This window comes from Macadamia integrifolia, chromosome 6, assembly GCF_013358625.1.
Source record: "Macadamia integrifolia cultivar HAES 741 chromosome 6, SCU_Mint_v3, whole genome shotgun sequence".
NCBI lineage: Eukaryota > Viridiplantae > Streptophyta > Magnoliopsida > Proteales > Proteaceae > Macadamia > Macadamia integrifolia.
In genome coordinates, this window is record NC_056562.1 from 9,854,689 (window position 1) to 9,871,795 (window position 17,107).

Here is a 17,107-nt window from a genome sequence, read left to right on the forward strand (position 1 = left end):
ATCCACTCTTATATTCCAACCCCCAGGTTCTCTGTCCTAGTCAATGGCAGCCTTGCGGTATACTTCCAATCTAGGAGAGGCATCCGCCAAGTGTGCCCCCTCTCCCCTTTCTCTTCTCCCTTTCTCTTAAAGTCTTGTCCAGATCCATCCAATCTGCCACTGATCTCCACCTTGCTCTCCCATTCCCAAATGCAATTCCCAATTTCTCACCCACCTAGTGCTCGTAAATGATATTATGATCTTCTCCAAAGCCGATCCCACCTCCATCTCCACCATTATGGATTCCCTCCATGCCTTCGAAGTCATCTCGGACCTTCGCATTAACATGCTCAAATCTAACCTCTTTCTCTCTGGAGTCTCCCATGACACCCAGGCTCACCTTCTTGGTATCACTGGATTCTCCTTAGGCTCCCTGCCTGTCAGATATCTAGGCCTCCCTCTCATTTCTTCCAGGCTCTCTGCCCACCATTGTTCCCCCATGCTTGACCTCCTGAGGAAGAAGCTCTAGCTCTGGAAAGGTGGACTGCTTTCCTATGTTGGCTGCCTCACCCTCATCCGATCAGTGCTCCAATCTATGTACCTTTATTGGTCTGGAATCTACTCCCTCCCTGCTTCCATAATCAAGACCATGGAAGGAATCTTTTATTCCTTCCTTTGGAAAGGTTCCAAAGCCTCCAGATTCCTTTATCCCCTCTGTTGGGACAAGGTTTGCCTTCCCAAAGCTAAAGGGGGGCTGGGCATTAAGAAAATCAAAGAGGTCAATTCTATGGGTATTCTTAAGCTTATTTGGAAAATAGTTTCTAAGCAGAAGGGGATTTAGATGGACTGGGTTCACTCCTACCTTCTCAAAGACCACTCCCTTTGGTCTACCCTCGTCCCTTCGGATGCTTCTTGGATCTAGAGGAAAATTCTCTCCCTTAGACCTTTGGCACTCAACGCCATTTCCTTCTCCATTGGTAATGGGTAGACCACATCCTTGTTGACGGATCCCTGGCACCTAGCTGGTACCCTATCCTCCCTAGTATCCCCCAAAACCATTTATTCTTCTGGCATTCCCAAGTTTGCTCCTGTGTCCTACATCCTTTCCCCTCTTGGGTGGTCCCCCCCTCCTTCCCCCCTCCCCTCCCTAATCTCTGGTCCTCTCTCCCTCCGTTGCCTCTTGGGCATGGAGTTAGAGAAGACAATTGCACTTGGCTCCCCTCAGCCAATGAGATGTTCTCCTCTTCTTCCGCTTGGTCCTTTATTAGGTTTTTGGTCCTCTAGTTCCCTGGAGTAATCTTATCTGGTTCAAAGGCCACATCCCCCGTCATAGTCTCACTCTCTGGAGATGCCTCTCTTACTATCTCCCAACCCAAGCCTTCCTCATCTATTGGCATATCCCTATTTCTCCCTTCTGTTGTTTTTGTCCCCACGGTTCTGTGGACATCAACCACCTCTTCTTCGACTGCCCCTTCTCTTCCTCTGTCTGTAAATTGGTTCCTTTTAAATGTTGGCCCTCCAGTAGACCTATTTTGGACTTCGACAAAGAATAGATTTGGATGGATATGACCTTTTCAAGCCCCTTCATCTATGACACCGTAGGGAAGCTAGCCTTTTCTACCACTATTAGCCACATCTAGATGGAGTGTAACATTCATAGATGGTCCTCCAATTCTTGCTCCTTGAACAAGATTTGGAAAGCCATCTACTTTGATTTTACCTTCAAAATCCAATCCCTTCACCCTAAGCCTGTCCCTAACTCCCCTAGGAACAAACATATTTTGGCCTCTTGGAGCCTTCAGATAGACACCATGGCCCTTCCCTAGCCCCTTCTCCCTTGTTTGGTCCACTTGGTTGGCTCTTCTTGGCCTCCGGTTGCTGCTGGCCTTGCTTGGTTGTGTCCCCCTTTTTTGGCTGATTTGGCTGAGGATCTAGTTTGATTGTAATTTTTGGTTGGCTTTGTTTTGGCTTTACCACCCACAAATGTGTAATACCCGGTGGTTGATCTCCTGTCATCATCAGCACCAACCCAATCAGCATTAGAAAAACCAATCAAATCAACACTTTGATGGGGATGATAGACGAGACCCTTTATTGGAGCTCTTTTTAAAAACTTAAAGATATGACTACCTCTCTCCAAATGTATCTTCTTGGGAGATTGTATGTATTGACTAACCACTCCAACAACAAATGATATGTCTGGTCTAGTGACAGTAAAGTCAATAAGTTTTCCCACTAATCTCCTATAACGGTTTTTGTCTTCAAAATCTTCACTATTAGTAGTCCTAAACTTTTGATGAGTATCCATAGGGGTATCCACTAGTTTGAAAGCTAACAGCCCTGTATCAGATAACAGATCAAGTACATATTTCCTTTGAGATAAGCTAAACCCTTTCTTACTCCGAAGAACTTCAATGCCAAGAAACTACCAAAGGAGACCCAAGTCATTCATCTGGAAATGCTGATGAAGTTATGATTCAACTTCAGTAATACCAGCTTTATCATTGCCAGATATAATAATATCATCCACATAAACAACAAGAACAACAATCTCTGACTTTTGGTGCCGAAAAAACACTGAGTGATCTGAGAAACATTGTGAGAACCCACAACAAAGAACAATAGAGCTAAATTAATCAAACTATGCACGTGGTGACTGCTTCAACCCATAGATGGCATTGTGAAGTTTGCATACTCTACTAAAATTCTCCCCCTGAGCAACATACCCCAAAGGTTACTTCATAGAAACTTCTTTTTAAAGGTCGTCATATAGAAAGACATTTTTTATATCCATCTGATACAGAGGCCATTCCAGATTGCAACAAGAGAGATAAGAACACTAACGGAGTTTAACCATGTCACCGGAGAGAATGTTTCAAAGTAGTCCACACCATAAGTCCAAGTATATCCTCTGGTGACCAGCCGTGCTTTAAGATGCTCAATGGAACCTTCAGGATTATACTTGATAGCATACACCCATTGACAAGACGACAACACATAAGATCCTTATTAGGTACAAGACATAAACGGAAACTAGAAAATAGGAAACCAAAAACAAATCTGAATAATATCTCCTATAATATCTCCTAACTCTAACAATAAGCCAAGTAGCGAGGGAGTTAAGAGAGACATCTATGTGATGCCACCGACCCCCCACATAAGACCTTTGTACCCCCATGGTACAAAGGGTCCGTTCTTCAACATTTAGCAAACTCACATACATCACACTTAAGTTGCTCCAAACTAGAATGCTTAACTAAATCAGGAAACATACGATGTAATTATGAAAAAGGGGTGTCCTAAATGAAGGTGCCATTAGTGGAGTTAAGAGAGCGTTGTTCTATCGGAGCATTAGTGTTGGGACAAGGGAAGGCACAACCGATGGAGATTCCAAGTAGCAGAGACCATCACGGACCTGAACATACCCAATCGTTGCACATGTTACTAGATCTTAAAACAGACTGAGTAGAAAAAAAGCGAATAGAACAATTCTGTTACAGTCCCAGAAACCTGTAACCAAACCAAAGAAAGAAGAACAGAAAGAGAAGAAGAAAAGAAGTGAGAAGAGAAGAGAGAGGCGAGATCGAGATCGAGATCGCGATTCTCCTAAAGGAGGGGAATAACCTATGATTAAACCAGAATAGGATATCGTAGGTTAGACCCTTAATATATATGTCAGAAATAAAAATAGGTACAAAAATGCCCCTTAACTCAAGCTAGTCAGCCTTAACACAGAAATAGGGATCAATGGGACATAATTGCCCCTATCGCCCCTATCACTGATTGAGCCTAACGCCTCAATCTTAACACTTCCCCTCAAGCTGGAGCATATAAATCACCCATGCTTAGCTTGGTGCAACCATTACGAAAACTAGGAGCAAATAGAGACTTAGTGAACATGTCAGCCAATTGATCTGAGGAAGGAACAAAAGGAGTCTCGACTAACTTCTTCAGAACAACATCACGAACAAAGTGGCAGTCCACTTCGATGTGCTTGGTCCTCTAGTGGAAGACCGGGTTACTAGCAATGTACACAGCAGCTTGGTTGTCACTGTACATCTTTATAGGCTTAGTTACTGGAAACCCCAACTCCAAAAATAATGACTGTAACCACATCAACTCAGTAGTGGTGTGAGCCATAGCTCTGTGTTCTACTTCAGCACTAGACCGAGCAATGGTAGTCTGCTTCTTACATCGCCATGTAATTAGATAACCTCCAACAAATGTGTAATACCCTGTAGTGGACCTACGATCACTAGCAGAGCCAACCCAATCAACATCAGAGTAGCCAACTAGTCCCATATGCCGATTAGGACGATAGATTAGCCCTTTACTAGGAGCACCCTTTAAATATCGAAGAACACGAACAACTGCATCCCAATGAGCTTTCTAAGGAGATTGCATAAACTAAGGACCCCAACAGCATAAGATATGTCAGGTCCTGTGACTGTAAGGTATATCAATTTGCCAACTAAACTCCTGTACTGATGTACATCCTGGAAAGGTTCACTGTCAAACACCAAACTTTTGGTGAGGGTCTATAGGGATATCTACAGTCTTGGATGCAAGTATACCAGTATCAGATAAAAGGTCCAACGCATACTTCCTTTGAGATAAAATGATCCCCTTCTTACATCAAATCACTTCAATCCCGAGGAAATAGTGAAGCTGACTTAAGTCTTTGGTCTGAAAGTTCTGTTGTAGGTAGTTCTTCACTTCAGAAATTCCTGTCTCATCATTACCAGTGAGAATAATATCATCCACATAAACCACTTAGACGACCAACTTATTACCTCTGTGATGAACAAAAACAGAGTGATCAGAATAACACTGAGAAAATCCACAAGTTACCATGGTAGTGCTAAACTTGTCAAACCATGCCCGAGAGTACTGTTTAAGTCCATAGATAGCCTTGTGTAAATGACACACATGACCTCTATGCCCCCCCTGAGAAATATAACTAGGAGGTTACTCCATATACACCTCTTCCTGTAGATCACCATATAAAAAGGCATTCTTGATGTTCAACTGAAACAAACGCCAATCAAAGTTGACAGCAAGAGAAATAAGTAAGCAAACAGAGTTCAACCTAGCAACCCGTGAGAAGGTCTAAAAATAATCTACCCCATATGTCTGAGTATACCCGTTGGCAACTAGACGGGCTTTCAACCGCTCAACAGAGCCATCAAAATGATACTTAATAGTGTAAACCCAACAACACTTCACCAAGTCTTTACCCAGAGGTAAATCTACTAGGCTCTAGGTAGCACGATTCAAGAGAGCATCAATTTCTATATCCATGGCAGCTTTCCACCCAAGGATACGCAAGGCGTCAACATGAGATCGGGGAATGGAGTTAGTAGAAAGAGACAAGGCAAGGCCATGGATAGTTGATGGGAGATAAGACAAGGAAACAAAGTTATCAATGGGATACACAGCAATAGATTTTTGTGTGTAAGTTCGTGTACCTTTACGTTGAGCAATTGGTTAGTCATCAGTGATAGGAGGGATAGGAGCTTCACCAAAGGAAGGCGGCAATGGAGGGAGCGAATCATCTAGAGTATTGGTATTGGCACTAGGCTGTCCAAGCTTCTTCTTGCACTGATAAACCTATAGAGGAGGTGTGTCGTTGGCACTAGGAACATCAAGAAAAGGAATGAGAGACGGAATGGGAGGAGTTGGAGAGTTCCACTCCATCCTAGACTGGGACGCCTGAGGAAAAAAAATGATGTGGCTTAAAAAAAGGACACATCGGCATTAACAAAATTTCGGTGAGTAACAGGATCATAGCACTTGTACCCTTTCTAAGTACGTGAATAACCTAAAAAAATGCACTTAGTGGACTGAGGAGATAATTTATTTGACGGTGCATGCAACTTATAAACAAAACACACACAACCAAAGACACGAGAAGGAATTGAAAAACTTGACAGATTAATCAAGTGAAAGGTAGTTAAAACCCCATCACACTAAAATTTTTTCGGAACATGCATATGTATCATAATAGCTCGTGCTACCTCAAGAAGGTGCCGATTTTTGGGCTCAGCTACCCCATTTTGCTGGGTGGTATAAGCACAATTAGTTTGGTGTATCATCCCACAGTTAGCACAAAAATCAGAAATCTCATTTTGGGCATATTTTAAAGCATTATCAAACCAAAAAATCTTAATTAAAATGCCAAATTGAGTTTTTATTTCATTATAAAATTTTGAAATATAGATAAAAATTCAAAATGATCCTTTAACATATGTAGCCATGTAAGACGAGAATGATCATCCATAAAAGTCACAAAATATCAAAATCCAAATCTATTGCTGTCTCTACAAGGACCCCAAACATCTGAATGTACTTAAGAAAATAAAAATGGACTACGAGACACGGAGTGAGATGGTAAGGACCCACGGAGATGCTTTCCCAACTCACAGGCTTCACACTCTAACTTGAGCACAAACTTAACTAGGAAATAAAATTTTCAGCCTAGACAAAGACAAGTGTCCCAAACGACAGTGTCATTAGAAAGGAGTCACATCCCCAACAGTAGTAGCAGCAGCAGAAGAAGCACGAGTGCCACAGTCCAGACAATATAAACCGTCTTTTTCACGCCCTCCACCAATCTTCTTCCTCGTGTGAAAATCCTGAAAAAGCACAATAAGAAGGAAAGAAAGTTACTGAGCAAGTTAATGACCTGGTTAACTGACTTATAGAGAGGAGACTTAATGGAAATTGGGGAACATGTAACACAGAGAACAAATTAAGTGAGGATGTAGGTGAGATAGTACCATGACCTAAAACCGGTGTTGAAGCACTGTTTGGAAGAACAACAAATGTAGAGTTGGTACTAGGAGAAAATGACTTAAACGGGGATAACTTACCATTCATATGAGCAGAGGCACCTGAATCAATTATCCAGGGAGTAGACATAGTGGTACGAAGGGCTGAGGTACCTGCATAAGCCAAAGTAGTAGCGGATGTAAGCGCACCATTGGATATATTAGAGGATGCCTCAAGAGTCTGCAAACGCCTTAGTAGTTGATTAATGTCATCACGTAGATTGTTAGACAAATCTCCTGAGGAAGTTCTCGGTTTAGTATCAGTGGGAGACACTATGTCAGTACCATCGTCTGTCATTACATGATTGGCTAACTGGGTTGCCCACTTTGGCTTGCCATGCTTTGCCCAACAAGTCTCTACAGTATGGCTGAACTTCCCACAATAAGTACATTGGTGAGAAGACCGATTAGATGGCTATCCACCAGAACCTCGACCAGTAGACACGACCTCCCCCGCGACCGCGACCACGTCCACGGTTGGCAAGGAAGGCTAAATTGTCTTTGGAGGACTGATCAGGTTTGGTGGAAGATGTAATACACAGAAATCTTGAACAAGTATCATTCAACGTAGGGACACTATCGCCAGTAAGTAAATGACCCTTCACTGCCTTCAAGTTATTATTCAAGCCAGTCAGAAATTTAGAGACAAAAAAATCATTACGTTGAGCCTTCAATTTGTCAATATCTGTAGTTAAAGGTTGGAAAACATTGAGTTCTTCAACCATTCCCCCTAAAAGCACTGTAATATTCTGGAAGAGACTTGTCAGACTGGCAAAATTGGAACAACTTCTCATAAATATCATGATGCGAGTCATATTCTTTTCCTGAGAATATGTTTCCTTCAAATCATTCCATACACCTTTTGCAGTAGTGCGGAACATGACATTGGCAGCGACATCTTGTTTCATACTATTCCACAACCAGATTAAGATCAAGGCATTTTCCTTCATCCATTCATTATAGCCTTTATCATCAGAGAAAGAAGGGTCAGAGGTAGTATACTGAAGTTTATCTTTGGCCATAAGATAAACCTTCATAGACTGAGCCCAAAGTAGGTAATTCAACTTCCTTTGAGCTTGATGGAGGTAATTTGGACATTCACATTGTCCGAACAGATAGGGTCGTAAAGAGAACAAAGAATAACACACCAGAATTATAGCGGCTATTAGCGACCCTGCTAAAGTTAAGTTAGGCAAAAGAGATGGTGGCTGCGATCCAAGGTCTTCAAACTTCAGTTCAGCAGTAGAATATCACGATCCATAGACAAAAGTAATCACTCCATGTGATTTAATCCACAGTAAATGCAGCAATAGGCGGCTGCACTCTAGAAGGGTTCAGCGGAAGAACGAGATCAGCAGAGAGTGAATCTGAAAAACCAAGGCTAGATCACAGAGGCTCTAATACTATGTTACAATCCCAGAAACCTGTAATTAAACCAGAGAAAGCAGAAGAGAAAGAGAAGAAGAATAGATGAAAGAAGAGAAGAGAGAGGCGAGATCGAGATTCTCCCAAAAGAGGGGAATAACCTACGATCAGACCAAAATAGGCTATCACAGTATATATATACATATATATATATATATATATAAAATAAACAAGTACAAAATACCCCTGAATTCATGCTAGTCAGCCCTAACACAAAAATAGGGATCGATGGGACATAATTGCCCCTATCATTGATTGAGCTTAACGCCTCAATCTTAACAAATTCAACTCCATAGTTGAACAATAAATAAAAATCATATTAACACAAAATTTAGGAACATGAAAACAGAAGGAAGGGAAATAGTGGGGGAAGAAGACACAGAATCTTTACTAGAGACAGGGGTCAAGGAACCATCAGCTAAACATACCTTATCCCGACCAGAACATGGATTATAGGTATTGAAAGCATCGGAATCACTTGTCATGTGATCGGTAGCACCCGAATCAAGTAACCACAAGGGAGAAGGAGAGGAAGACACAAGGAAGGTACCTAAGTTAGCAAGATTAGTCACAGAATTGGGGGCAGGAATGGTGTCTATCTGTGCCATGAGTTGCTTAAGAGCATCTATTTGGTATAGGGAGACCGGTGCTAGAGTAGAGGTACTATTAGCCGTTTTAGAGAGATGGCCTGGGAGCCTTGCTTTGTAGGTTTGCTGTTACGACCACCCTTGAGACGACCATGAACCTTCCAACAAGTTTCCCTGTTATGGCTTGGGCGATTGCAATAGTCACAATAAATAAGCTCCCAAGCAAGGGCAATCCCTTTAGAAGAGTCCTTAAAAGTAGGAGGTGTAGCCATCAAAGAAAATTGAACATAAACTACAAGGGCATCATAACAGAGCGACGATGATCCTCGGACAAAACCATATTATATGCTTAGAGAAGGTAAAAAAGTGTCATGTCCCAGAATATGCACCCTAACTTGATATAACTTAGGATTGAGACCTGTCAAAATGTAATACACCCGTTCCATTTCAAGTTCCTTATAAAAAGTACCAACATCAACAAGGCAAACTATAGGGACTGGGTGATAGAAATCCAAATGTTGCCACTGAGTGCATAAGGTAGAATAATAGGCAGTAAGAGATAACCCTTTTTGAGTGGTGGAACAAACATTACGGAGGATCTCATAAATTTGAGTGTAATTCCCTCCTTAAGAATAGGTTTGCTTGACTGCATCCCATAGTTCCTTATAATAGTTAGCAAAACAAAGTTGCTGATAGTCGACTCTATAGAATTTAGCAGAAAAGACATGACAATGGCATCATTGGCTAACCGAGTGTTAGCGGCTGTAGGATGCGTTGGTTTGCGGGTATCTCCAGTGATAAGGCTAGAGATGTTGTTCCAACGTATTATGACAGGCAGGCACTAGATCACATGAGGTAGTTCTGACCATTAAACTTGATTGGACCAGGGTTGAGAGAGAATTGGTTGCCTGGATGGCGACAATCTAAGACCCAGAAGGATATGCCATTGCTGGCATAATAAACCAACGTAGCCATGTTTCATAAGAGAAGCACATGTGGAGGGAAGAACATGGCAGCAACACAGGTGGCGGTGACACCAGCGGCGAGGTGTGACAACCAAGAAGGTTATGACGAGGAAGTACAAGAACCACGGTAGCACTCGGAGCCCTAGGCGACAACGCTAGGAGTGATGGGTTACGATGGCATGGAGAGGCGTAGGGCATAGCGGCGATGCAAGGTGCAAAAAGCAACAGTGCAAGAAGGGAGGCGCGACAACATTAGGTTGCAAAGACATGGCAGCATTGAGGAGGCGTGACGGGTTAGGGTTTAGACATGAATGGAATGAGGTTTAGTCTACTATGTTAGACTAGGAGGCGAGGCCTCCAAGAATGGAGAAGAAAAAAACAAAAAGAAAAGAGATTTGGGTTTTGGGTTCTAATACCAAGTTGAATTAGGAACTAGAGATTGGAGAATGATTTGACTTGTTAGTAATGATAGATGTCCTTTTTATTTATAAGAAGATTATCCGTTCATCTCGAGAACTCCTCTGCCATGTGATTGTTAGAGGCTTTGAGAAGAAAGGTCACCTCCTTCTACTCTTATGAAGATTGACATCCATAAGGCTTCTGATTCTCTGAGATGGGACTTCATCATTTCAGTTCTCAATAAGATGGGGTTCCCTCATATTTTTACAAATTGGTTTTTTCACTGCATTGCTTCCCCCAGATTCTCAATGTTGGTTAATGGCAGCCCGGTTGGCTTCACCGCAGGGAACCGTAGCATGGGGGGACATCTAATCCTTTTGTTGCTGCAAGGTTAGCTAATCGTACGCAGCAGGAGGAGCAAGGGAACTCCCTAAGTTTTGGAAGGCACATGAGTCCAAACGCTATGTTAAATATGTGACTGACACTACACTACGTAGGTACCTGTGCAGGTGAGGCGTCGGTCAATCTTCTTCTCCTCTTCAATAGGAATTTGGCAAGGATGCCCTCTATCCCCTTATATTTTTTGCCTTGCTATGAAAGTTCTCTCTAGAAGCTTGAAATCTGCCACGGATATGAATCTTATCGCCCCCATCCCGAAGTGTAAGGCCTTAAAGCTCACCCATCTTACTTTTGCTGATGACATGATGATCTTCTCCAAAGCAGATGGCCCATCTTAGATGCTATTATGATTTGCCTGGATATCTTTGCAATAATGTTTGGCCTTCATATCAACCAGAGGAAATCTCTTATATTTCTATTTGGGATTTCAGATGGTGCCAAAACCTCCTTCCTTGAGAATACTGCATTTGACTTGGGCTCCATTCCAGTCAAGTATCTAGGGTTGCCCTTTAATTCCTGCGAGACTCATTGCCCATCATTGCTCTCCTATATTAGATCTCATCAGAAAGGGCCTTCAGTTATAGAAAGGAAAGCTTTCATCATTTGTTGGGCACCTTGAGCTTATTAGATCTGTCCTCCAAGCCCTGCATCCACTGGTATGGAATCTATAGGCTGCTCAAGTCCATCTCTTCAAAATTGGAATCCATCTTTGCTGTCTTCCTCTGAAAGGGTGTGAATCCTCTAGATTCCTTTACCCCCTTAGTTGGGCTACTATTTTCCTTCCCCAAAAAAAGGAAGGGGGATTGGGCTTGAGGCGGATCAAGGATGTTAACTATGCGAGAACTCTCAAGTTGATATGGAATTACAAGGATTAAAATATTGGTATTGGTCGTCATATTGGTCAGATAAATTTAAGATATGTATCGGAGGGTATCGTATCGTATCAAAGATACGCTAAGATATGGTAAGAATCAAGGATTAAAGTATTTGTATCGGTCATCGTATCGGTTGGCTAAATTTAAGATACATATCGGAGGGGTACCGTGTCATATCGGAGATACTTTAAACCAAGTGGTTTTTAAGAAGGAAGGGATTTGGGTGGATTGGGTTTACTTTAATATGCTTAAGCAGAACACTTTTTGGACTGTGCACATCCCCTCGGATGCCTCCTGAGTGTGGCGTAAGATGATCTCCCTTATAATTATTGCTTCTAGTGTCATATCCACTTGGATTGGAGATGGCACCTCTACTTTCTTATGGCCTGGCCCTTAGCATCCTATGGGGCTCCTTTCCCATGTTCTCAGTTGCTGGAGCATCTATAGTTCTGAGCTTCCAAAGCTTGCCAAGGTTGCTGACATTCTATCTTCAGGATCTTGGTCTCCCCTGCTACTTCTCCTCCTCAGATGGTGGAGATTTGGAATGCTTTACCTGCCATTCCTTATGCTGGCCATCTGAGGAGGGACACCTTTTTGTGGAACCATTCCCCAAATGGGATTTTTTTTGCTAAGGCTGCTTGGGAATTTGTCCGATCTCATGGCCCCTCATCCCTATAGCGCAAGCTCATCTGGTTCAAGCATTATATTCTTAGGCAAAGCTTCATGGCTTGGGGAGTCTTCACGAAATGCCTCCCCATACAATCTTTCCTCATTCAGAGAAGGATTCCAATCTCCCCGGTTTGCTATCTCTGTGGCTCTGAGCCGGAAGACATTGAGCACCTCTTCTTTGCTTGGCCTGTCTCTTCCTCCATCTGGAATTTAGTTCTCTCCAAGTGCTGGCCGACCACTAGAAGAATTATTCCTTTCCATAGGGAGTGGATCTGGATGGATATTGTTACAATCCCAGAGATCTGTAACCAAACCAAAGAAAAGAGAAAAGAAGAAACGAAGAAGAAGAAGAAGAGAAGAGAGGTGCGATCGATGGTACTCCCAAAAGAGAGGAGAGACTTGCAATCAGTCCAGAATAGAATGATCGCAGGTTTTAGTCCTTTCCTTATATTAAAATAATGCTGAAAGTAAAAGACAAAAGTACCCCCATTACCGAATTATAAGAAAAGTCACATCATAGAAATATGGGGGCCGATGGGACCCAAAAATACCCCGCTATCGGCCCCTATTGGTTTACGTGCTAAACTCAACCCTCCCCCTCAAGCTGGAGCATACACATCACCCATGCTCAACTTGGTACAACCATTACGAAAACTAGGAGCAAATAATGACTTAGTGAACATATCAACCAACTTATCTGATGAAGGAACAAAAGGGGTCTTAATCAACTTTTCAGAACATCATCACAAACAAAGTGGCAATCCACCTCTATGTGCTTGGTCCTCTCATGGAAGATTGGATTACTAGCAATGTACACCGCAGCTTAGTTGTCACAATACATATGCATAGGCTTGGTCACTAGAAATCCTAACTCCAAGAGTAAAGACCGTAACCACATTAATTCAACAGTGGTATAAGCCATAGCTCTGTATTCTACTTCTGCACTAGATCGGGCAATGGTAGTGTGCTTCTTACTACGCTATGTAATCAGATTACCTCCAACAAATGTACAATAACCAGTAGTAGATCTCCGATCATTAGCAGAGCCAGCCCAATCAGCATCAGAATAGCCAACTAGTTCCATATGCCGATTAGGACGATAGATCAGCCCTTTTCCAGGAGCACCCTTTAGATAACGAAAACACGAACAACAGCAACCCAATGTGCTTTCTGAGGAGACTGCATGAACTGATTGAGGACTCCAACAGTATAAGAGATGTCAGGACGTGTTACAGTAAGATAAATCAGTTTGCCAATCAAACTCCTGTACTGATGCACATCCTGAAGAGGTTCACCATCATTAACACCAAACTTTTGGTGAGGATCCATAGGGATATCAACAGGTTTGGATGCAAGCATGCCAGTATTAGATAAAAGGTCCAACACGCATTTCCTTTGAGATAGACTGATCCCTTTCTTACATCGGATCACCTCAATCCCAAGAAAATAGTGAAGTTGGCCCAAGTCCTTGGTCTAAAAGTGTTGTTGTAGATAAGCTTTCACTTCAAAAATTCCTGCCTTGTTATTACCCGTAAGAATAATAACATCAACATAAACTTAAACTACCAAGACAACTAGTTTATCACCTCTGCGACGAACAAAGACAGAATGATTAGAATGACACTGAGAAAATCCACAAGTAACTATGGTAGCACTGAACTTGTCAAACCATGCCCAAAGGGACTGTTTAAGTCCATAGATAGCCTTATGTAAGCGACACACAAGACCTTTATTCTCCCCCTGAGCAACATAACCAGGAGGTTGTTCCATATACACCTCTTCCTGTAGATCACCATATAAGAAGGCATTCTTGATGTCCAACTGAAACATGGGCCAATCAAAGTTTACAACAAGAGAAATAAGTAGATGAATAGAGTTCAGTCTAGCAACCGGGGAGAAGGTCTCAAAATAATCAACTTCATATGTCTGAGTATACCCATTGGCAACCATACTGGCTTTTAATCTCTCAACAGAGCCATCAGAGTGATACTTAACAGTGTACTCCCAACGACACTTCACCAAATCCTTACCAGAAGGTAATTCTACCAGACTCCAAGTTCTACAACTCAAGAGAGCATCCATTTCTACATCCATAGCAGCTTTCCATCCATGAATAGTTAGGGCATCATTATGGGTGCGGGGAATAGGGTTAGTAGAAAGTGATAAAGCAAGACCATGTATGGGAGAGGGAAGATGAGACAAGGAAACAAAGTTATCAATAGGATACACAACTATAGATTTTTTAGTGCAAGAACGTGTACCTATCCTTTGAGCAATTGGGAAGTCATTAGGAGGCGAAGGAGGAGGAGCTTCACCAGAGAAAGGTGACAGTGGAGGAAGTGAATCATTTGGAGTATTGGTTTCTCCACTCGGCTGTCCAACCTTCTTCTTGCTCTGATAAACCTGTAGAGGAGGTAAGTCATTGGCACTGGACACTGGGCACTGGGCACATCAGGGAAGGGTATGAAATAGGGGTGAAACAGGGCCGGGTTGGGCCGGGTTTCTTACAACCCTAACCCAACCCTAGATCCCAAAACTTAACCCAACCCTGCCGGGTTCATGCTTAGGCCCAACCCTACAGGGCTCAAGGTTGGGCCGGGTTGACCTTAAATGAATTCCAATAAGTACAACATTTGAAAATTAAGAAAACTGACAGATTTGAACCAAAAGGTTTTTAATTAAAACGCTAAAATGAATTCCTCCATTAAACTATTTTGAATATGACATTTTATCATTCTTTCATGGAGATTTCTTGTACCCCTATTTTTCCATGTGACCCTTTTTTCAATCCCCTCCATCAAAAGTCAAAACATATTCAGACATAATCCAATCATTCACTGTTGTTAGAATTTCATCTTGATTTACAATAATGCTTAATTTCCAATATACAAAGACCAGGAAACTCAAGTACTGCAAGCCCCCACCTCTCCTCATTCCTTATTTCATGGCTGTAGCGATGGGTTTTTCCTTTGGCTTTGTGCGCTTTCTTTTGGCTATATTGTTTTTTATCATATTATTGTTACACAAAAAACTCAATGACAACAACAAGAAACTCCCATAAGGAAATATGGCTCTCCCTTGGCTAGGAGAGACACCTGCATTCTATGAAGCACAATAATAATCAGGGTTAGATTCAGAGCGGGTTAGGGTCGGGCTGGGTTTTTTATGCCTCAACCCAGGCCCGGCCCAACCCCACACAGGGTTGGGTTGGGTTGGGCCAGGTTGGCCCTCATAGTCAGGTTAGACAGGGTTCAGGCTCAGGGCAGGTTTGGGCGGGTTCGGATCGTCAGGGCTAAACTTACACCCCTAGTATGAGAGATGGAATGGGTGGAGGAGATGGAGAAGTCCACTCCGTACCAGACTAGGATACCTGAGGAGAAAAGAATAATGTGCCTTTAAAGAAGGTCACATCGGCACTGGCAAAGTTCTTGTGAGTAATGGGGTCATAGCACTTATACCCTTTCTGAGTACGTGAATAACCCAAAAAAATGCACCTAGTAGACCTAGGAGACAGTTTATCTACTTGCACATGTAAATTATGGACAAAACACACAAAGCCAAAGACTCGGGGAGGAACAGGAAAACTTGGCAAATTAGGGAACATAATAGAAAAGGGGACCTATTTGAAAGCACTGAAGATGGCATGCGATTAATCAAGTGACATGCAGTTAAAACCTCATCACACAAAAAATGCTTAGGAACATGCATATAAATCATAATAGCACGGGCTACCTCGAGTAGATGCTGGTTCTTGCGCTCTGCTACCCCATTTTGCTGTGGGGTATAGGCGCAACTAGTTTTGTGTATCATCCCACGGTTGGCACAAAAATCAAATATATCATTTTGAGCATATTCCAAAGTATTAGTGGAATGAAAAATCTTAATCAAAATGCCAAATTGAGTTTTTATTTCATTATAGAATTGCTGAAACACAGATAAAATTCAGATATTTCCTTTAACATGTAAAGCCATGTAAGGCGAGAATGATCATCCACAAAAGTCATAAAATAACGAAAACCAAATCTGTTACTAACTCTGCAAGGACCCCATACATCAGAATGGACTAAGGAAAATAAAGACGGACTACGAGACACAACGAGATGGGAAGGACACACAGTGATGTTTTCCCAACTCACAGGCCTCACATTCTAACCTAATCTCAGACTTAAAACTAGGAAATAAAAGTTTCAACCTAGCTAAAGATAAATGTCCTAAACGATAATGCCATTGGAAATGAGTTATATCCCCAACAGTAGCAGCAGCAAGAGAAGAAGTAGGAGAACCACAGTTGAGATAATATAAACCATATTTTTCACGCCCTCCACCAATCGTATACCTCGTGTGAAGATCCTAAAAACACAATAAGAGGGAAAGAAGGTTACTGAGCAATTTAATGAGCTAGTTAACTGGCTCACAGAAAGAAGACTTAATGGGAATTATGGAACATGTAGCACAGAAGATAAATTCAGTAAGGATGTGGGTGATATAGTACCATGGCCGAGAACTGGTGTGGAAGCACCGTTGGCAAGAATAACAGATGTAGAATTGGTACTAGAAGAATAGGTTTTAAAAAGTGATGATTTACCAATCATATAGGCAGAAGCACCTGAATCAATGATCCAGGGGGTAGAGGTAGTGGTAAGAAGGGCTGAGGTACCTGCATGAGCTAAGGTGGTAGCGGATGTAGACCCACCATTGGATGTATTAGAGGATGCCTCGAGAGTGTGCAAGCGCCGGAGCAACTAATTGATGTTATCGCGTAGGCTGGTAGATGAATCTCCTGATGAATGGCTCGGTTTAGTATCAATGGAAGACCCTGTGTCAATGCCATTGTTTGACACTGCACGATTTGCTAACTGGGTGGCCCACTCTGGCTTGCCATGCGTTGCCTAACAAGTCTCGACAGTATGGTTAGGCTTTCCACAGTAAGTGCACTGATGAGATACACGATCAGACAGCTGTCCACTAGAACCTCGACC